This window comes from Myodes glareolus, chromosome 9 (assembly GCF_982192425.1).
Source record: "Myodes glareolus chromosome 9, mMyoGla1.1, whole genome shotgun sequence".
In the NCBI taxonomy this organism is placed as follows: domain Eukaryota; kingdom Metazoa; phylum Chordata; class Mammalia; order Rodentia; family Cricetidae; genus Myodes; species Myodes glareolus.
In genome coordinates, this window is record NC_142034.1 from 11,616,505 (window position 1) to 11,640,034 (window position 23,530).

Here is a 23,530-nt window from a genome sequence, read left to right on the forward strand (position 1 = left end):
ACCTCAGTTCCTCAAGTATTTGTGTGCAATTGTATCCAGCCAAATAAAGACAATCTATTTTCCTAGTCACTGAAGGCCTTTGAGTGAATAAAATCTGGTGGACTTTCTCCTTATCTTAGAGCTCTCAGGCCTGTAGAATTTTCTTTAAAGGGAAAAACAACAACTCAGAACAATTTCCCCATTCAGTCATGAAATCACTACCATCAGCCTTTCTCCAAGTACCCTTTGGACAGAAGCAGCTACAAACAGGTTCTTACCAGTTTGCCTGCCCTGTTCCAGCAGCACAGATACTTTGACAGCAAGATAAGTAAATGATTAAGTTCTAAGTAGAGTCTAAAGACTAAATGCTCCAAAGGAGGGAGTAGCATTCCTTGGGTACAGTGAACCAGCCAGAGGAGGCCAGGCAGAAGTGGATTCTACTCCTGTCTCTCTCAAGATCTCTTCCATTAAAGCGCCAGGGCAGAATTTAGTGCTAGACCAAGAAGGACAAGCAGGAACTGGTGTTTCTAGGGTTAACATATCAGTGGTATCATATTCTGCCTCTGTCTTGAGTACAATGTAATTGCAGACTTCAAAACATTCAGAGTTGTGTGTTACGTATAAATACTGGGGTAATAAATGGTCATCTCTTTATCTACACATAGATTTGGTAAACAGAGATTTAAAAGAATTGTTACATGAAGTTAGAGTCCAGTTTATGGCTAAATATTTTCCCTCGTTTCAAGCAAGTTAAACTTACTGCATGGTATGCCCTCGGGTTGTGAATCCCCAAAGTCCCGGACACCCTGTTGTTTTACACTTCAGTAATTTGGACATTGTCTTCCCTAAGTCAAAAATATCACTTTGGAGTACTGCAGCAATAAATAACAAAATGAAGTGGGGCAAGGAGGGACAACGGGAAGAGCCAGAGCATAATACAACTGCTCGTACTTCCAGTCATCAAAAACGATTACCGAAACTATACACAACAAAGCATAGGCAGTCAGTCGATACAGCTCACCACCCGTCAGTTCATGCTGTAGAAACCACCCACTGAAAGAGACTCATAAATGACAAAACATGGCCCTTAAGACACAGCACAAAACCTGATGCATGGCGAACATTTAACAACTGTTCTTACCTTTGACGATGAGTCAAAAGGAAAAAAAGAAGAATCAGAATCATGAATTGGCTTTTGTATTTTTTGTGTGTAGGTGCTGCTAGATTCCATCTAGCAACATAATTGATTTTACTAAATTGTTTTATTATAGCCCCTATAAACACCAATAAAATTAATACTATTGCTACTCGGCAAAGGAAGGTTGTAGATAAGCAAAGTAGTTGCTTGCAGAAGGAAAGAAGATAGAGCTAACATGTGTTTTGTGGAAAACAAGACTAAACTCCATTTTGGATAAGAGTTTTTGAATTACATTTGTAATTTTTTTGTAAAAGTGGGACTTTTAACTTATTAAGTCATATTTTGGTTTATAAATCAGAGGTCATTCAAACCATGAGACTAAAATCAGCCTATGGAGCCAAAGTATTGAAATATAAAATCTAGAATCACATGAACAGCCCATGAGGCAAAAGTGACAAAGGAAAGGGTCGTATCTTGCTCATGCTTCCTCACCTACCCACCCAAAGTGCCTATGTGGGGGCACAAAACAAAGGCACATGTCAATGAGCTTCATTTGACTCCTTTTCAATGGCAGACACTAACCACTTTGAATCCAGTCAGTGTGCCCATAGATAACTCAGATACATATTGAAATTACCAATCAGTCCCAAGCTAAAAATGCTACTGTATCCAAGAAAGGTAACTGTCTTGCTGTGCTCCCCCATAAAGAGCCAATTTTAAAGAATTATTTAGATTTAATCCTTGACATGAACTTGAATGCCCTGGGAAAGTTTGCATTTCCAACATGCTGGCTGGATTTCTCTCTCTAACCACATCCCCACCTGAGAGCTCTGAGGCCTGGTTGTCAGGGACCCAATTTCCAAAGAAAGTTCTGTATCAGTACTTTGTCCTACACCTGACCGCCAAACTTCAGTGTGTGCCACAGTCTTGGGGTTTTTTGCACAGACCTCTGTCCCCAGAGTTGTGGATGACCAGGTCAGGGCCTATGACTCTGCATTTCTGACAAGTTTCCACAGGACACTGTTGCCTCTCCGCACTGAGAACGGCTAGATTCGACCATGTAGCTCATAGGCAAAGAAGTGTAGATTAAACTCCTTTCTGGTTCTAAATAGCATCCTGAGAATACACCAAGAAGGTAGCTGTTTGACTATAAGGGGTCCTCGGTGCAGACATTCACAGAGGGGAAAATGTACTGCTCTGTTTACATGGTGGATGAATGAGTAGTGTATACTGCAGTTCAAGCTTAGTGTTTATTCTAGTAAGAATTCTAACACCAAGAGTCATTTTGATTAGTACCTGGGTCAAGTTAATGGTTGCTAGTGGGGAAAGGGTCTACTAGACTAGAACTTTCTCTGAGGATCTAGAGACAGATAATGGTTTCTGCGCATGATAGATATTTTCTTCAGTAGTGTAGCTACTGTTAAGTTTGACATGCTCCTATACACAACCCCTCAGCCATATTCCTATATACGGCCCTAACTAAATTAATTAACTTAATTGAATTACACACACGAAGAGATGTGAAAATAAGGAGGGGACTAGTAGAGGCTCAGAAGGAGTGAGAGCGGACAGGAGAAAGCTAAAGGGGTGACTATGGTAAAAAAAATAAATAAATTATATACATATATGAGAATGTCATCACACTAATTTTAAAAGCCTACCAAATATGCTAATCAGTGTAAAGGAGTTTTCAAAGCCCCAGCATGCCACCGCAAATGCCGTTTGTTATTTCCAGTGGGAATCAAAACAGCAACGGACTAAAGATGGACCTAGAAGGAATAAAACTACGCCAGTAAAGGAACTGATCTTTAGTTTAAAAGCTGAGCTGACGTTAAAGGAAATGACAAAGAAGTTTATTAGCCCCTCAGGGGCTGTGTCATCTTTAAAATGACTGAACTAATGGTTTGCAGGGAAGGACAGCACAGTGTCCTCTTCCAATAATACTTGTTCTCAACTGAGAATATAAGCATTCTTGTTTTCCCCCTGAGGTGATCATACAAGTGCCATTGCTTTAGCAGCAGTTAAGGTTGTACTCTGGCTTTCTTAGGTGCTGTAGTTTTCTGTCAGTCTGAAAGTATTTCACATTTAAAACTGTTAGTTTTGGCGACTATCGGCTTTGTCTGAAGTTCGTTGAGAAAATACCATTATGACTTCATGGATAATATACTTTGGGGAATAAATAAATTCATTTATAGCATGAATATACTTCGGGACAAAAAAATTCATGCAGTCAGCAGCATACAAAATTTTTACAGGTGACTGCATACCACTGTTATTTGTCATTAACGACATTTTGCCATGTTAAGATAAAATGTAACCTTTGCCCTTCTTTTCTCATGAAACTCTGGCAGTGATGACCCAGAAGCAGCAACTTTAAAGTAGTATACATGTGCTATTAATGTTGTGTTGGATTAGGGAGAAACCTTTCATCTGAAACTAAGAAACCTGCCAAACACTCCTGAATTCTACTTTTATGTTCATTTCTTCACTCCCAAACGGTGTCACAGTTCAATATTTGGTATTCAGTCCATCAGACTGGCACACATATCATAAAGAACACAAGGAGCAAGAGGATTTTTCCACATCAATGAAGTATTACTCTCTTTTGATTGGATATTATATTTGCTCACTGAGCCAAGATTCCCATTGACTTGTGTTACTGAAGTTTTGTTTGCAGTTACCTTTTGAGGTAAATGGCAAGCCCTGCACTGGTACATCAGACTGTACCTGTTCAACAAAATTCAAATACAGCCCCCTTTATTTTCCATCTGCTTGCTGTGGTCGTTGTTACTTTTAATGCCTTGGTAGTAAGTGAGCTATTTAGTGTTTGGCATGTGTTATGGCTTGAAAATGAAGTGTCCTTTACTGGTCAATGTTTTGGCCAGTTGTTTCCCAGCTGGTGGCACTATATTGGGAGGTTGTGAAACCTAGATGAGCCCCAGCTGGCGGAAGTAGGTCAGGAGGTGTGGGTCTTTGAGGATGATATGCAGCACGAATAATGAAAACCCAGAGACAGATATTGGGGTTCAACCTGAAGACGAGAAAAGCAGCCAGCCACTGACTCTTACCTCTACCTCAGATTGAAAATGGCTTCCACGAATCCTCAGAATGAGACTGAGCTGTGACCTGTCTCCTCCTGTTTTACATTCCTGTCTAGTGCTGGAATTAAAGGTACATACCACCACCGTCTGGCCTCTATAGCTAACTAGTGTGGCTGCTGGGATTAAAGATATGTGCCATCACTGCCTTGTCTGTTTGGCTGACCAGTGTGACTGTTTTACTCTCTGATCTTCAGGAAAGCTTTATTTATTAAAATAAAAATGAAATATCACTACATTCCCCATTTTTCGTCTAAAATAAAAAAGAAAGGCTATAGTTAATATAAGAAAGACTATATACAGTAAGGACAATGACTTTATAAAATATACACAGACAATAAATACATCAACAATGTTTAACCATTTGCATTTGACAAATTCAAAGAAAATACTCTGTATCTATCCTACCTCAGTGAGTCCACAGTCTTGTGCCTAATTTACTTTTTATCATAACTTGTTTTCTGTGTCTGATAAACAAGGGAAACTATAACTAGCTAGTCTTCAACTCCCTTAGAGATCCAAGAAGGAAATAATATAAGCTGAGTAAGCAGAAAGTATTAACAAGTGACATCTAAATATTGTGAGAAATGACAGAAACAACTGGATGCCTTGGACAGTCATTCAAAGTTCCTCATCAGTGTTGGGGCATCCATCTTTGGTCTAAAACCATCTTTAAAAGACATTTCCATGAAGAACTGTCATGCCTTGTCTGGCCAAGATTTGACAGTCACTCTCTTTTGCTTAACCCATTCCCAGTGGCATATTTTCCCCCTAAGAAAGCATACTCCATATGGAATTTCTTCCATGCCTATTATCTTCTTTGAAGCAGATGCTTCTAGAAGCATCTTCTTGAAGTGCTGCTAGAAGCAAAAAAACTTCATTGTCATAAAAAAAATGAACCTATGTCATTAAAACATCTTAAATGCTATATTCTGTAGATTTCTGGAGAGGACATGTTTATTTAAAATTTACCTCTGTTTGACCTTGAAAAAATACCTAATGTGACTACAAGTTTTATTATAATAGGTGACTAACTACTAATCTGCATTTCTTTATTATCATCACCAGTTGATAATAATAACTTTCAAGGACTAGAAATTTGTATTACATTGTTAAATGAACTGTATAGGTGTAATACCTTGAACAAGATTAGAAATGTATGTACAGTTTGTTTCAATAAAACTAATCTCAAATTTATATTTTTATACAAAATTTATATGCAACATACAAAGTTCAATCCAATGTAAAACATTTAAAACTGGTAGTTGCTTTCTAAAAGTAGATTCAATAATTACCTTTTTAACTTATCATATCTATATCCTCCCTTTTTTTCTTTTCAAAGTAGACTCTACCATTTTAGCCTAACATGATAGCCTAGTCTATTCCCAATTCCTGTCATAATCTGTGTTTTCTCATCCACTATGATGTGAACAGCCTCCATGACATAATCCAACTGGCACAAGATGAAATGCTCTTTCATGATTTTATTGACACTCTCAAAATCATAGGTCAAACTACCAATTTCTTTTTTTTATGTTCAGAATGTATTTTGTCACAGGGTCAACAAAGTAACTAATGCGGGTAAAAAAAAACAGGGTAATTTGATACAACAAATACTCCGATGCCTAGTGCAGTAATGAAGTAGAGAATCTTACTCTATTTCATCAACTCAGGGTCCAAGCAACTCTCAAGATAACACTTAAAAGTTATGCCCAAATACATTTTACCATTTCCAACAAACTACACAGATATAAATACATGGAAACTGAGTTTCGAGTTTCTGGAGTGCATATAGCTTAGTGATTAAGATGCTCACTCTGGAGAAAGAGTGTCTAGTTCACACTCAATTACATCATTTAGTGTAATACGCGTGTAATTGTCAGAATATCCCATCCTTCTGATTCCCATTCTTCATATATAATACTCTGTCTTTAGGAATGAAGAATTAATATTTCAAAGCACTCATAATCACTCACAGAATGTATTTGTGAATTTAATAATATGATAAACATTAATTTCAAGATATAATTTCTATTATGAATTTATAGGTGTCCCTTTGTTGTTTTTAGGTGATGGTTTCAGATCGTCTCCACAAAGTCTATTGTTAATGAAAGTTTCAGAAAAATAGCCTTTTCACGAGTGAGTAACAGAACATTTGGCAGAAATAAAATAGTCAGGTAAATTATTTCACTTAGATGGACACTCTCTTTGCAAATCCAGGAAATATAAAATCTTTAAACACATATACAACTTTCCAACTACATAGCACTAGCATAATCAAAACTGGGATAAAGATTAATAAAAATGTTAACCAGACTCAGCTGAATAACATGAGAAAGAAATAGAAAATGCAATCTGTAGTTGGTATAACAACAACTCATTTATGAGGTGTTGACATCATGTTTTGAGAGAGTGCATTTCCTATCCTATCCTTTTGTTTCAATTATTAAAGGTCAAGGAATTTTGATAATATTTTCAGTATTCTTTGTTGCTTTCATTGTTTAAAGTAGATGTAAAGTTTATAAACATGGTGAGAAAGTATACGGTGGCTTTAAAAATTAAACATACTTACATAAAATGAAGTGTTGTGGTTAATGGAGCTGTTCAGTTGTCATCCATTCAATACCTTGACTCTTCCAATAGACATGACAAGAGATGACTCAGTCTTACAGAACTCAAGCTCATTAAATTACCTAGGATGGATTCATTCCCTGACATTTCATCTTTTAAAGTAGAAATAATTTGAAAGCAGATAGTCAAGATGGGTCTCTGAGAACTCATTAAAAATCTAATAACTTCAAATCTTGTTAGCTTGCATTGATCTCACTTATAGTCACGAGCAGGATGACATTGTTACCATCCAGTCAGCAATTCAGTGGCAAAAGCTAGGCATCATGCATTTGCTTTTCTTGTTCTGAATTTGAATGTGTGCAAGTTTTGGTATGAAAAATCTTAGAATTCCTTTTCATGCACACTTCACAATTAGGTTCCCAGTTAGCCCAGGCTATAGGAAATATACTGCATCTCATATGCAAGGGAGAAGAGAACTAATAGTTGCATTCTCCCTGCATCAAAGGTCCCTGTAGGACATGAGGCTGTGACAGTTATGCAGGTCATAACTGCTTCACTGAAACCACTTTCCTGGTGCCTATCAATGGTCCTGCCAGTCTTCACTAACTTCCATGGCTCCAGCTCTTCCTGATGATCATCATCATTATCAAGTTGGAGTCTTCAACGTCATGAGTGAACAATGTAGACTTTATGCCTTAATGGCGTCAACAGGTCATAATTGACCTTTATCCATTGCCTACTTCCTCTTCATAACCGTTGGTCCTTCCAACTGCTTGCATTTAGCACTGGTTCTAGTGTCAGATAGTGTGGAGGCCCAAAAATGTGTGCCCATTTCCACCTTGTCTGAAGGTCAGAGAGTTGGAGATTGCTCAAATGATCCACAAGTGTAGTTGGATGTCCCAACTCAGGGTGTGATTGCTGGGTTCTTTTAACATTAAAATAGCTCATTCAAGTAGATCCATGCCAACCTGACAGGTGGTCAGGATATATAAATATACTTTTACTCTTTTTTTTTTGTAACAATGAGGTCACCTGGGCAGTAGCTGCCTTCAGCATACCTGGTCTAGAGCAGTTCCACTGCATAAACAATAAAATGCCAATGATTTGATGTCTCAGAGTGATAAAATGTTGTCTGTTTGATGTGTCCTATGTATCATGTTAATAAAGTTTTTTGTTATCTTCTCACCCCACCCCCAATTTACATTGGGTATAAAAGCCATGGGAAAATAGTGTGGTGATTTCAGTAATCACTGGAATGCCCTCCCAGTATTATTCTATGGTTTCTGTTCTGTTATTTTTTTTCACATACCTCTGTATTCTTCACTTATATTTCTAAAGTCCCATGCCCCTACCCTGGTAAAAGGTATTTTTGTTGAGGCTGGTTATCAACAAGATAGAAGCAACTGCTTTATCCAGGCTGTGTATCCACGTGAAGAAAGCCAATATTATATGTGTATATCACACACACCGCTTCTGACCTCGTACCAAGAACCTACACTCAACCATGCTGAATATCGCACATTTCCCAAACCTGATTGGTCCTTCACAACCAGGTGGATAATCCCTCTCTCAGATTGTAACACAAAAATTACCCCCATAAAGCATCCTAACTTTCCAGGTATTGTGCTTTCTTTTTTTCTGAAAATGACTTCATTCACAAACTTTTGACTTTACGGAAGGCTAGGAACTGAAAGTTTAATCTGAATTCCTCCAGTATCCAACAGAGTGAGTCATTGCATGGCTACTTAGAAGAAAAGGAAGTGGTATTTGTTCAACTTGGGAAAACAACATGTGAAAGACAACATTTTGCCTATGGAGAAGCAAAATGGTAAGTGAACACTGTTAGTTTGGTGCACAAATAGCTAGGTCTACAAAATTGCATTCACTATATAGCAATTATCATGACAGTACTTTATACATTAAACATATATTGATTTTTTATATAATCACACATTCAAGGCATTGTAAGGGAACAACACTATCACTAGGACACAATGTTATGTTACTCCTAGCCTTCCATCTCGGTTTGTTCTGTGTTTCTGCTTCTGTTTTACAAGATAGATGACCAAGTGGATGACAGCCAAATTCTATGCACAATTCAAGAAGCAATGCCCGCTATTCACATTTTCAAAGAATAAGCATGAGTTGATTCATCTGTACAGGAAAAGCTACAAATATATTGTGTCTACAGCAGCTCAAAGTATAGAAACAGTGTTCGAAGTCCTACTTGTTAATTTCATAAGTATAAGGCATACTGCATTTTGATTTTGTCTGGACTTTAGTGTGTTTTGTCCATGCCATTTGCTACCCTCTCATTTGTTGCCTTTAATAGTTCTTTATCAGATAAAACCTTAGAGCAAATCATGCAATCTTATCTTCATCTCAATATCATTACTAATAAAATTTTAGTCATGAGGAAATGAAACAACCTTCTATTGCCAGAAAGCCTAAATTGAAAAATGAGCAACTTATACACCTTAGATCATTTGTGCCAATTAGCCACCACTTTCTCTTTGCACCCACACAAAAGTTGACTCAATCCTAACCCAAACAAAAGCTGGCCTGAACATTCAGAGTAGAGCTTTTGATGAGATAAGCTCGGCATGTCACTAATAATCTGCAATTTACTGGCACTTCCTCAAACTCCAGTTACAAATTTGGGAAGGATTTCACAATATCACCTGTAAATATAATTCAAAATAGAACACAAGAGACATAAAAGTTAAATCCCTACCTAATTAGCTGCCCAGAAACGGCTGTGTCTTTTACGTATTAGTCAGCAAGAACTATTACAATCTTCTGCAGCAAACTCACTGTCCTGACATTGTTAGTAGCCCTGAATCACAGACCTTATTTTATGAGGTTATTTTGGATTATTTTCCCAAAATAGAGACAGAATATCCTAAAGTTCCCATTGCTTGGGCTGGTCTTATTGTTGATGAGATTAAAACACAGTTGTAAAAAGTCTGGCCAAACTCTTGATTGAATAGATATTTTTCATGCATAGAGTCAGCAAATTGATTAATTACTACTAGAGCTTAAGAACTTTGTCTCACAAAATCCATCCTACATTTGGAAGATGGGTGAAGAACACACAGATCTGAGTTGGGACTAATAGAAGTCACGTGAAAAGTTTAGCAGGGCTGCTCGTAGGTCTTAAATCCTAGCACTGAGATGTAAGGACAGAAACAGAAGGATTCCTGAGGCTTGTTGACTGCCAACCTATATCCAGGTTCAATGAAGAGACTGTCCCAAAAGAATCAAGTAATGAATGGGTAATGCAAGACACCCAGCATCCTCTTCACACATATAATACACAGACAGACAGACAGACAGACACAGACACACACACACACACACACACACACACACACACACAAAGAAAGAAACTATACCCTCTGTTGATGCTTCTCAAACTTTTCTATTAAAGAAACATGACTTTACACAGAGGAAGAAAATTGAATACATTAGTCTTATTCAACAGTAAATTATAGAGACTATCAGAATATAATATCTCTCATTATATTCCAGTCCTAGAATTTTTTTCAGTGCCTGCCAGAGTTGAAGAGTTTTAAAATTTACACATATTATATAACAGATATTATTTATTGGAGTATATATGCATTCCAAACTGTTTGTTTCAATGGATTATCATTTACATTAGACATTTTTCCTTACTTCAAATCTAAATGTTGCAATTACATGAGCAGCATACTGTCTGTAGCCTACAGTGCTCATAGCACCTTCTAGTCTCCTACCACTGTGTGGGCAGCTATTCAGAGGCAGGACTCATATGCATGAACAATACAGTACATGAAGATGCAGAGGACAGTGAACGGCAGTTAGGACAGGAACATGAGTGCCTTTTACATTAACTTATCATCCACCTCACTTAAGAAAAACCACTTTCTCATGATCAAGTTACATTATTAAAAGGTATAGCACCAGAAATAGTGTTTTAAATGAATGATGGACAATTTTATATACAAATATTATTTTTAGGAACATTCATGCCATGCAACTTAAAACATATGCAATTAATAGAGTCTGGATTTCAATTTCCTTAAAAAAATCTGAAGCTTAAAAATGCATTATGTTTCTTAACCAGACTGCAAAATGTCTTAAGAAGAAAATGCCCAGGATACCATCATGGCTAACTCTTGTGTCAACTTGGTTGCCAAAAATGCCAAGTTTGATGAAACAACAATCTAAATATTACTATCAACCTGTAAGTTAGATTGTGTTTTGAATATTTCTCATCAGTGGACCTTGGGTAAGCATACTACCCTACAAAACATGTGATCATTAGATCACTTGAAGACTCCAAAAGTAGGGAAGACAGTCTTCCTGAGGAAGCAACAGTCAATTCTTCCTCAAATTTGCAGTTTAGAAACTGCATAAATTTTCTGTCTGATTCTATAAACAACACTTATTAGAATTCCCAGTCTGCTCAATATATTTCAGAATTTCCATTCCCCATAAGTCTATGAACCAAATCCTTAAGTTCTCACCAACACCACCCTCCATGTCTTCCTTCTTCTTCTGCTTATCATTTTTCTCTACTCCTTATTATATTTGTTTTCTGGGGAACCCATTTAGTAGACTGAGATAAGAGAGGCAGTCAAGGTAAAGGAACTGTCAGAGTGATCTTTTGATGGCAGAGAATCTTGGAGGTCAGAGAAGAACCTCTATGTATTTCAAAGCATTTGGATTTCCAAAGACACACTCTGGACAGCATAGCAAGACACAGACTTGGATGCTTACTCTTCCTTTCCTGTAGAAAGTGTAGTTGGTGTATCACCACAGTAGCTGAACATTATCTTCCCCTTAACTATTGACAAATTAACCTTCCCCTGCCTACCCCATTCAGATCTTAGTTATTCTTAGTATCATATATGAGAAAAATGGGAATCACTGAGAATTGATGTTATGGGAACATGGTTTTAATTTGGAATAGGGCTTAATGAAAATTTAAAATTTGAAATTACGATTATATTTCTGCCACACATTAAAGTTAAAGTTATCTTGCTGAGGACTTCTGAAAAATCTAATTGGAGGGTATTTCATTGTCTACATATTGTCTTTTTCCTCACTATCCTTCTGTACTTCTGTATAGTTTGGGGTTTATTTTTAGGACACGTTATATGAAACAAAGGTACCTGGAGAAGTTGTATTTTGTAATGGACACTTCTATTGAGTTTTCTGTATATTTTATATAGAATCCTTGACCTTGATATAGTGAGACCCTGGAACAAGCAGAGGGAAAATTGTTTTTATCTTTTCCTTTCACTTAGAAACAGTTGCAGGGAAGGCAGCCATCTTCCCATTTGCTGGGTGCTGTTAAACAAAAGCAAAGTCAGAGGAACCCAGGATCTGAAGGATGAGGACAAAAAAAGTCTCCAGAGAATGGCCAGCTCTGAAGACAAGACGGAGCTCTTCTTGATGGGGGAGATTCCATGACATGCATCCCAAAATGTAAGCCATCTTGCCCACAAAGCTGGACCATTGGTATTAAGAACTTTAGCCCAAACCACCTACTAGTTTATTTTTACTTTGATAGAAATCCCAAAAGGACTTCTTTAGAAAATGTCACTATCCTGGTTTCCAACAGAGACAGTTTGGAGGTGCTGAAGCTTATGCACTGACTGGTCATGAATCACCCCCATGAAAACACAGCATGTCTTCAGCAGGAAGGCATTGGAAGAATATCTTCTAATTCTGCCTAGTGGCCCTGAAATCTATGCTCACTTGGTAGTATCTTGTGTTACCAACATCTGAGACAAGCCATAGAGTGCCTCGCTTTTGTGCTGATTACATGTGTGCTCATACTAGTGTCTTTGTGGTAACGGCACTCTTAACTTCAGCACAGTATTGGTGCTGTGATGTCATTGGCTTATTGCACTGGGCAAGCTAGAAGAGTTGTGTATTCAGCTCTCGTAATGACTATACTAATTCTGCTTGTTCTTATTTCTGCAGTTTACTCACCCACATAATTCGTCTATCATCAACTAGCCTCTCAATAGACTTCTACCTACTTAAAGACACCGCCATTTCTTCCTAAAAACTTGCTCTGACGCATCTGACTTGTGGAATCCACGCACCACGTTTGCACTCTTCCAAGTCTGGTTTTGCCCTGTACATCTCCTTCCTTTTTCTTGAGCATGATACCGATCCTGTTGCCTTGGGGATTTTCCATGGACCAGACTTGTTCTTCTTCAAGGTATTTACGTTGGTGACTTCTTGCCACCTCCAGATCTTCTCTCATATATCACCTTTCTGTTTGAGGCCTTCCTTGCCAAGCCTATGTGCAAATTATAACCTGTAGTAAGTAGCTTGAAAGATGGGGTCCTACCTCCTGGCATTCAAACCACTACTTAACAACTTGTCATTCAGTGTGACATGTATTAAGTGACTTATGTTAATGTATTTCTATTTATTTTATGAGTCTGAATGTTTTGTCAGCATGTTTGTATGTATATGCACAGATGTATATTTTATTTATTTTTATATATTTCTGTTTATTCGGGCTAAGAACTAGTACATATAAAATTAATTAATTAATTAAAAAACATTTCACCAAATAGCACACTGAGTGTTCCTTTCATTCTGATTTTATGGTTTCAAATGTCAAATTTCGGTTTTGTTTGTTTTTATCTGCTTGCTTTTGAAGCACCGTTTCTCTATATAGTCCTTGTTTGCCTGCAACTGACTATATAGACCAGGCAGACTTTGAACTCACAGAGCTCTGCCTGCCTCTACCTCCTGACTGCTGAGATCGAGGATTACACACCACTCCCAACGTTTCATACGAGACTGAAGACTCGTATGGATTTACCTTAATTTCCCTGTTCAATATTAAATTTGTGCAAGATGGTATGCTTCAGAAGCTTTTTAAGTCTCTTTTCCCTCCTTCCTTCTGGCATATTAAGTTGGGGCAGAACCCAGCCCTTCCCACCTGAAGTACATCTGAGTATGGCATCCTTCCCTCTCTCCCTCACTTCTCCTCTCTCTCTCCAGCCTCCCAACTCCTCCCCCCACACTGTTCTCTCCTAATTTGAACTGAACATTGAGCTTTGTCATAGTTAGTCTTTCCTTTTGCCTTAATTTCAGAACATCATTGCATGTGTTCTACAAATCAGCTCTGATTCAAATACATCATGTTACTTTTCATTTTGTTTTTTGGCTAAATTTGTACACAGAGAATGCTTGGTTTACATTTCCCATAGTAACCAGCAAGAGTACTTAAATTTATTCTTTATTTAAAATTATTTTTAAGGCTCTGGCTTTACCTGAGTGGCAAAGGGTAACATTAAAAAGTCCTGTTACAGCCTTCTCTCCTAACCTCGTTCTCCTAGACATTCAACTCCACAGGGATATATTTCAGTCAGCAAATGTCATTGACTCCGTAGAAAAGTCCTTATGGACCACATAAGCCTGTGAACAGCAATTCGATTTTATATATGTCTGAACTTCTGGAAGCCAGAGAATAGATGTTAAGTGCAGAATTTTCTGAATAAATTTATAAAAAAACAAAATTTCTAAGATTTTCCTAGACAAAAGCAAATAAACTCAATACAAAACTTTAAGTAGGGGCTCTCAACCTTCCTAAAGCTGCAGCCCTTTAATAGGGTTCCTCAAGGGGCGACGATTCCCCCAAACATACTATCATTTTATTGCTATTTCATAACTATAAGTTTGCCACTGTTCTGAATTGCAATGCAAATATACGATATGCAGGCTATCCGATAGGTAAGTCCAAAGAGGTCACGCCTCACAGGTTGAAAACTGCTTGCTGTAGAGGAATGAAGGAGAAAGTTCCTGGTATCGAATTCATGTTAAAACAAGTCTGGAGAAATTGATGTTTTATTTCCTCCTGTATCTTTAAACATACTTGTAAGTAAAAGTAAGTTTCTTGAAGCATTTGGAAGGATGACAAATACATAGTTTTGATAATTACACATTGATAAATCTACATATACAAATCTCGGTTCAATAATCTGATTTTGAAAGAAGTCTGAGAACTCGCCAGGTTGCATAAAAAAGTGATCTTGAATTATCTACCTGTATAATGATAGTAATGAGAGAGGAGATCTGTTTCCCAGGCACTATAAATGCCCATGAGAGCCTGCTTCTACCCAAAACCTCAAAGGAAATTCAGGACTATGACACACTATGATTAACTCATTTTAGTTATAATTCATTCAACCTGGACATTTGCAGTGGTGATCATAGAGCCTTGAAGATTCCCTGCACAGAAAGACCAGCAGGCATAAACTCTCGATATAGCAAAAGACCGCGTAACAACAAAATACAAAGTCAAGCTTACCTTCATTCACACTCTTCCATAGAGAGGTGGGAGCTGGTCGCTCTCAGCTTGCGATGGTTAAGAATGGTCTTTAGTTAATAATAAAGGAAAGAAAAGCCTCGGATATCAAGAACCCAGGTTAACCATTGACACTGGTTTGCTCCTCTAGTTCTAGCCTGGAATCTACCTCAGCAGTCCCAGGCATCTTATAAAGCAGGCGATAACCGGTCACCCGAAACTGCAATGACTTCACTGGTCCTGTTCCCCTGAAGGTCAGTCAAGTATACCCTGACAAGTTTTTTCTTCAGTCAGGGGCAGAAAGAGGAGGAAGAAATCCTTCACCAGAATATGCTCAATCATGCCGGTAAATGACTCTGATGTTTACAAACGAGACTACTCCTGTCTGTCGAAGACTTTGAACAGTGCTTTAAAATGAAACTCTTTCTGGCAGAACTATTTGTCTTTATCTTAGCAGGTGAGGGCTGGGATTGCACGCCAATGAGCCGTGAGACAAGGCAACTAGAGATACCCAAACATTCATTTCTCTACTCAACATAAAATTAAATAAAGATAACTCATCCTGGGCAGCACAGTAGGGTAGCCCTGATAAGGTGGAAGAGAATGCATTGGGGCTGGAGATGACTCTTTGGTACAAGCCCAGAAGTCAGTGCCTTACCAGTGAGGTGGGTCAATACAGCTCATGCTGTTGTTTAGGGTCCTGATAATCAGTTTATCATACCTGGAAGTGCATCCTAGAGGGTAAGTGAAATGTTCAAGCCTCAGTGTGGCTCCAGAAAGAGAGAACTAAGCCTTAAAATGGAACAGTTGGGTTGAAATGCCAGAGGAATGTAAAAATCAGTCACTAGGAACTAAAGAAATCACTCCCAAGCTCTTGAAGCACTTTCTGCACCCAGGAGAGCTGTTTTCAGGAGAGTGCAACGGGGCGTTTTTCTAACTAGAAGTTTCCTTTATTTTACTCCGAAGAGCAAGGAGAGGCAGAGGGCAAAAAAGACTCCTATAGCTTGGTTCAAACTCCAAATTTAGGCTCTGACCCTGATTGTTGTTTGCAGCCTGCTTTGTTTTGAATTCTATTTTCAAAGACTTCAATGTTTGGGGAAATAAGGTCCTGTGTGGATGTGGGTGTGGTCAGCAGTTGTGAGAGATTTCTGATGCTTCATATATATATATATATATATATATATATATCCTTTTCTTTATTTGTGAAAGGGGGAGAGATGGTGGCAGTGAGCAACAGCTGCCACACCACTCCCTCAGGTAGATAAACACTGTGCCAGACTGTTAGCGAACAGAAGGTCTTGACATTCTAATGTAAACACGTGCTTGGCAAACTGTAACACAATACCTGAGATGAATCTGAACCTACTGAGAGACCTCACTTCTCAGTTGCCCATCAATGTCAGGCAAACAGTGGGCCCACAGCTCACCTTCTCTGCAAAGAAGTGCAAAAACTAGATTAAGTGCCTGTGTGCCTTCATTTTAGTCTTAACTGGAGCAACAAATTTCATTCTGATGTGTATTAAATCAATCTGGCTTCAGTGTCTAGTGGACATTATCACTTACACGGATCTAAAGCTAAGTTTCCATTATATTCTGCCTCAGACTTTGAGTTTGTGCACATGTGTATGCCTGCATATAAGCATGTTCCTCTGGCATAAATACATGTGTGTGTGTGTGTGTGTGTGTGTGTGTGTGTGTGTGTGTACATGCACGTGAACGGCAGAGAGCAGCCTTGGATGTTGTTCCTCAGGTAGACTGCAACTTTTATTTTATACTCAACTTTGGGCAAGTTTCTCTCACTGACCTAGAACTCACCTGTTTTCACCTCTATAATGTTGGGGTTACCATACCAGTGTGCTGGTTTTGCTGTTGTTTTTGCTTTACAGAGTTTCCAGGAATTCAAACTCAGGTCCTCATCCTTATATGGGACCACATCATCTTTGCAGCCCTCAAAGGACTTTTGCAAGAATGTAAAGATACAGTGACTCATTTGGTTCTGGGAGGATTATTTCAGGGCAGGAAATTTTATGCTAGTTCTTAGATTGGTCCAAGAGAATTAAGGATATGATGTCGTAGGTTAGACAAAAGCAGGAGAGGAGGCAAGATAAAATCAACTTCTTGACTCCAAGAGTCATACCAGGGGCTGTAACTTCATTGCTTCATTTGAAGTAGATTTTGGGAGTAGAAGGCGTGCTCAAACTGATCAGAAAGTAGAGAAACACATTGTAAAGCCAAGAGATATTTAAATAGGTTTTTATGTCACCATTGTATTCTGCCCCTTCTATCCACAGTCACTGAGTATGAGTTTAAGTAGGTTTCAGGCTCTGTGAGCTACAATTTTCCCTGAAGCAGAAAGAGAACAGACAATTGAAAGCAACAGGTTTTCTTTAAGATTTGTTATATTGCAAGGTGATAAAAATACTTGCAACTCGAATGTACACGCTGCCATTGAGATATCATTTTTTTAATCATCTCTTTTTTTGTGTGGAGCTTTGGTGGTATCATAAGAGAGTGTGTGTCATTCAGAGGGACTTTAGAATGCCTGTCTGGCAAGCATGGGGATCTGATCTCAACACTCAGCAGGTATGAAGGTGGTCCTCTGTAACCCCAGTGTAGGAGTGGAGACAGGCAAATTGTGGAGTTCATTGGCCAAGCAGTCTAGCCAAACTGATGAGCTCCAGGTTCAGTAAGAGATTCCAACTCAGAACACTAGAGATCGAAGAAAACATCAGTGTTGGTCTCTAGCTTCCACACTCATGTGAACACATGCATACACACACCCACATAAATATACACATACAGAGAGAGGGAGAGAGAGAGAGAGTTCTTACAATTTAGAATTCTCATACTCTGTTCCCCTAGCCCTGACACTAGCAACTACCCACACAGAACAGTTCTTACATTTTTAAATGGCCACAAAGAGAAAAGAAAGAGTAACGTTCTGTGACATGTAGAAATGATATAAATTTCCATCTTCCTGTCCATAAATAAAGCTTATTGGAACACAACCAGACTCATTCATTTTCATTGGATTGCGAATGCTTATGCTATAGTAGCATGATTCAGGGGCTTGCAAGGACTTGTGGAGAGTGTGGATCTCAAAACCTAAATTATTTAGCATTTATTCTTTCGAAAGTAAATGTTTACCAAACTTCATTGTCGCTACACCATCTACTTCACTGCTTGCTAAAAGCAAAGCTTCACTTCTCTGATAAATTAATTTGCTCATGTGGTTGAATGAAAATGCACTGACTTTCTGGATCATAAAGTCCTATGGGTATGGGTGAGATGTAAAATGTCTGTCAAAGGTCACAGGCTCCTACCTTGAGTTGTTAGCCACAGTGGAATACAGGGCTTCTTTGGAAGCAGGTTGGGTTAGATCACTGGGGTCCTGCCTGTGAAGGGAAGGTGGGAACACCTGCGGCTCCCCTTTCTCTTTGCTTCCTGATCACAAGGAGGCAAGCAGCTTTGCTCCACTGAGACTTCCCATCATGCTGTTCTCCTTTTCAGAGCTCCTAAACTATGAAGATACTGATACCACAAAGACAAGACAGGAATCTGGACTGAGCTGTAATCTTCGAAGCCCCTCAACCTGTGACCTATTTCCTTCAGATAGCTTCAAGCTCTTCAGGGTTCCACAGCCTCCAGACAATGCCCTCGAAGAGAGACCCAGTGTTCGAGCATTAGGTCACATAAACCATGATTAACACAATGTAACACAAATTACATTTTCTGGGGGATTAAAATGAAAGGAATAGCATTTTCAGTCTCTTCTATGTCTATATCTGTGTGGGAGTATATACGCATGAGGAAATGCCGCTTCCTTCCCGGAGGACAAGAGGCTGTCAGATGTCTAGAGCTGAATTTAGAGGCGCTAGCAAGCTACCTGACATGGGCAATGGGAAGCAAACTCCAGCCCCTCTACATGAACGGTACTCTTCATCTTGAAGTCATCTCTGCAACCCTACTGCTCTCAACTTTTTATCTTTGGTTTTTATGCATATAATGCATTACAACCATAGTCACCCACATTACCCCTTTTGTCTCTCTCCCAGATCTATTGACGCCATTGTTTTCGATATGCTCTCCTCCAATGTGCGTTTGTGTGAGTGCATGTCTTCTGCTGGTAGCTACATCTGCTGTTTGTGACCGCAACAGCCACGGCACACCCGCACACCCAGCAGAGAGTGGCATAGCATTCTTCCGTCCCTTTCCATCCATGCCTCTTTGCATCTTTCCGTGTCCTCTTCTGCAACACTTGTTGGGCCTTGAAGGGGGTGATATTAAGGTCCTATTGAGGCCAGAGGATTCAGCAATCATATTTGTAATACATGCCTTATTTTAAAGACCATTTTGCGTGTATTTTCCCTGTCGTCATCTCTGTGAGAGATGACCTTGCATCACTACCTCAGTATTTCGAGTCCTGTGTTCCTGACTCTGTTGCCACATTCTCTTTTCATTAAGTAACATTTGAGGGAAAGAAAATTACCTGCACCACCTCCTCTATTTCTCTTCATTTTCCATACAGAGGTACAATGCTTTGCTTCCCAATTTAGGACCTTCTGTTGCTGTTTCGAACTTCAAGAATGAACTGTAAAAAGGCAAGACCTTGTTGCCTCACTCCCTTCCAAGAAACTTTTTTTTTCTAATGCTTTCCTTTCCCCAAAATAAGAATCAAAAGTGATATTTCTTTTGACAGCTGGTAACTAATCCTGCTTTAGCAGGAAGGAGAGCAGGAAGCCAGCAAAGGAATTTTCCATTCCTGTCTCTTTCAATTTTTTTCCACATCAGGTACTTTTCAAAACCTAGACATTTCCAGTGAGTCTGTAAGTCTTCTTGTTTTGTCTAGCAGAGTCACGTGTCCTTTTACTTCTCCTGCGCTGATGAGAACCTGACTGGGCCTCTGTTTGCCTTTGGAGCAGGGAGAACATGAGAACTTAGGAGTCTCCAAGGGGAGTTCAGCTGCAATGAGACGCCTGGGCTTATGCAAATGAACTTCTTTTCCTTTTGTAAAGACAAAGATCACACAGTCCATCAAATCGCAGATCAAAATGTCCCTGATGGTAACAAGAGCCACAACTTTGCCCCCTAGCATAGTCACTGCTCAGACATCACTTCTCAGCTTGACTGCCTTATTTCCCTTTAACTCCCTCCCCCATCCTTTCTTTATTCAGTCCTTGCTTTTGCATTTGATTACCAACAGCTCTGGGCATTTCACTTTATGCCCAGCCCTCCAAGACTCTAATGGTAAGATGCTGAAGTAAAAAAAAGAAAGAATCAACTTGAATCTGCTGGCTCAAGGATTGTTCCCGTTGCTTTTGCAAGACAATACAAAATATTTCAATGAGTAATATTTGCAAAACCATGCAATTACGGTTTTATTGGTGTGATGTTTTGTACGAAATATGAATGAAAGGTTTGAGTGCAAATGGACAACATTTGAAGCCAGTGATTTATCTAAGATGACGTCTCTGGCAGCATGTCATATTCTGCACAAGGGAATGATGGGATGTGATATCAGTCTAAAACCGAAGTAGACTATTGCTGAAATGAGAACCAAATTACATTGAGAGTGTGGGAGGGAGCTAGAAGGAACAAGTTCATAGGGTACTGAAGTTAGAAGGTAAGAAAGAGAAGCAAGCAGAAGCTACTAAAATAAAATTTCTTACATTGTTTAGCAATTGATAAAACCAAGTTGTATGAAAGGAATAAGAAGTCAAAAATATTGTGGGTTTTTATTATCTGAATATGTCTGAAGATTTTTTCTAAAGATTCTTCAGTTCTTCATGAGAACAAATGAAATACTTCAATAGTTTCCACTTGGTAGAAACCATTAAGTATAGTGACAGCATAGTCAGAGAAAGCATTAGAAGTAGGGTTAACTTCAGGGCAGGTAAGTAGAGGGCTGGGCCCTGGTAAGACGTTTTCTGTCTGTAGATCTGAATTTTCCAAAACATAAAGCATAAGATTTAGATAATCTCTGTGATGTTTACAAATAATTTATTATTCCTTTTGTTCACATTTTATGGAAATGGAACTACAGAGGTTAGAACAAGGATTAGGTCCTACCACACTCAACAGTCAGGATAGTGCTAACCTAGAATGTATGCTCAGTAAATGTATGATTAGGAGATGCAAGTTTCTACAGAAGTTGATATAGAGATAGAGATGATAGATAGATAGATAGATAGATAGATAGATAGATAGATAGATAGATAGATAGATTACAAGAAAGAAAGAGAAAGAAAGAAAAAAGAAGGAAGGAAGGAAGGAAGAAAGGAAGGAAGGAAGGAAGGAAGGAAGGAAGGAAGGAAGGAAGGAAGACAGTAAAGGAACTAGTAATTCAGTTGTTTTTTCTATTGTTGAATCATTTCAGGTCCTTGAGTGTAATACTTTGTTCAGGTCACAGGACTTGTTTAGGTAAACAATCAATATAATTTTGATTTTTTTTGTAGTCTTACCTATGTAGTCCTAAAATATATTTGGTGTGAGTGTGTGTGTGTGTGTGTGTGTGTGTGTGTGTGAGAGAGAGAGAGAGAGAGAGAGAGAGAGAGAGAGAGAGAGAGAGAGAGAGAGCTGTCTGTGTTTTGGTGTGCATATGAAGTATATATGTGTAAGTGTGTGTCTGAGTGTGCTCCATGCTTATGTATATGCAGGGGGAAAGGGTGAGCTTGTCTATACCATGTACATGTGGAAGCCAAAGATTGAGTCTATGTGTCTTTTTCAATCATTCTCCATCCTATTTTTTTTAAAACATGGTCTCCCCCTGAACCTAGAGCTTATCTTTTTGGATCCAGAAAACATCAGGAATTAACATGTCAACAAAAAGTGTTGGAGTTACAGATATACATGGCCATGCTAAAATTTTTTATATAAACACAGGAGATCCACACACAGGTATTCATGTTTTCACAGTGCATACTTTACCAACTGAGTCACAACTTCAGCCAAAGTCCTTCAATCTTAAAAGGCATCTGCAATTGTTCACATATACTTTATATAGTATCTATATATTTATACAAACACTATATACATATAGTGTGTGTGTGTGTGTGTATGTGTGTGTGTGTGTGTGTGTGTGTGTGTGTGAGAGAGAGAGAGAGAGAGAGAGAGAGAGAGAGAGAGAGAGAGAGTTGTTATTCTAATTGCCCTCTCTGTAGGTCATTAGTATCCCACCATAAAAACCATAGATCCATAGATGTCTAGCCAGGCTCAATTGAAGGAATTTCCTCTGAAATTTCACAAGCTCAGAACTTTTCATTTATTTGTAGATTTGTTTGTTTAGAGCTATTTTATGACAGTTTTCTTATTTCCCCATTATATTTCTCCCAACAAACTGATGGATTTTGTGTATTTATAATGAGCAGTTGTTTCCCTGTCTTGCGGCTTAAAAAACAATGCATTGTGTACTTAAATTATGTGCTTTAACTTACACAAAGCATAGAGTAATAAATGATTTAAAATTTAGAGTACTGCACACAACCATTTTAGAACTTTATTTTGTATTCATGATATCTAGGACCCTGGTGTATGTGTTTCAAAACCAGACTGCTAAATCAGGAAATAAGCATTTCTAAAATGTAATACATTTTCATGAGTTCTCTCTCTCTTTTTCTTTCTTTCTTTCTTTCTTTCTTTCTTTCTTTCTTTCTTTCTTTCTTTTTCCCTTCCACCCTTCATCTCTTTCACAAATATACACATACAAGTACTTGTTTAAACAAAGAAGAAATGATGCCTATAGTTCTAAGTCACATTAAAATATTAAAATCTCTGCAAAAATTGTGTTCTCAAAATGCTAAAACACCACGTTTCTAAGTGAATTTCAATATCTTTGTATCATATACGTGTAAGCCAATGTCCAAATATTTGAGACTCTAAACAAAATGTCAAATTGATGGATTGTTTATTTCTATTAACAAAATTTGAGCAGCAAGCCAAACGCTCTATGCGTTTTTCCATGACATTCACAACCCACTATCATTTTTCTTTAAAATTATATATATACATACATGCATATATACATAAAAATTTATATATATTATATATATATGATATCCCAAAAGTTCAATATATGGTATATATTTTTATTGTTTTCTTCAAAGATTGTTTGATTTAATCCCAAACAAATAACTATTCTATATATTTTAATAACTATAGAATACAGATTCTTTTAACAGAATATTTAAAATAAATTAAAAACAAAGAGGCAATTGTTTATCCATCAAGTAATTTTAGAAGTCAGATGTGGACATAATTTTATTCTAGCAGATAATTTGGAATAGGTTTAAACAACTTCATGTTTCTCTTATTTAAATTAACCTCTCCATGGAGTGGGGGTGTGGAAAGTATGCATTTCTGTGAGTTTGAGCATGTGTGCACTCTAACTGGGAAGCTAAGTATAGCATTGCTTAAACAGGTGTA

At 38.1% G+C, this 23,530-nt stretch overlaps 1 protein-coding gene and 1 long non-coding RNA gene across 4 annotated transcripts in view; one reads left to right on the top strand and one right to left on the bottom strand.

Annotated features, from left to right (window-relative positions):
- Positions 1-15,401, bottom strand: part of Kcnj16 (potassium inwardly rectifying channel subfamily J member 16) — a 53,500-nt gene extending 38,099 nt beyond the window's left edge. The window contains exons 1-2 of one of the 3 annotated variants that reach the window (XM_048446124.3): positions 15,113-15,401; positions 12,888-13,087 (exon numbers count right to left, since the gene is read on the bottom strand). The gene's annotated coding sequence lies outside the window, so the exon portion shown is untranslated. Of the gene's footprint in view, positions 1-12,821; positions 12,846-12,887; positions 13,088-15,112 lie in introns of those variants that run through there. The other 2 variants (XM_048446122.3, XM_048446126.3) reach the window with 2 other exon arrangements.
- Positions 15,278-18,869, top strand: LOC146893335 (uncharacterized). Its single transcript, XR_015003874.2, has 2 exons — positions 15,278-15,455; positions 18,620-18,869. It is a non-coding gene; the product is annotated as an uncharacterized LOC146893335 (long non-coding RNA).
- The last annotated feature ends 4,661 nt before the right edge of the window (positions 18,870-23,530 follow it).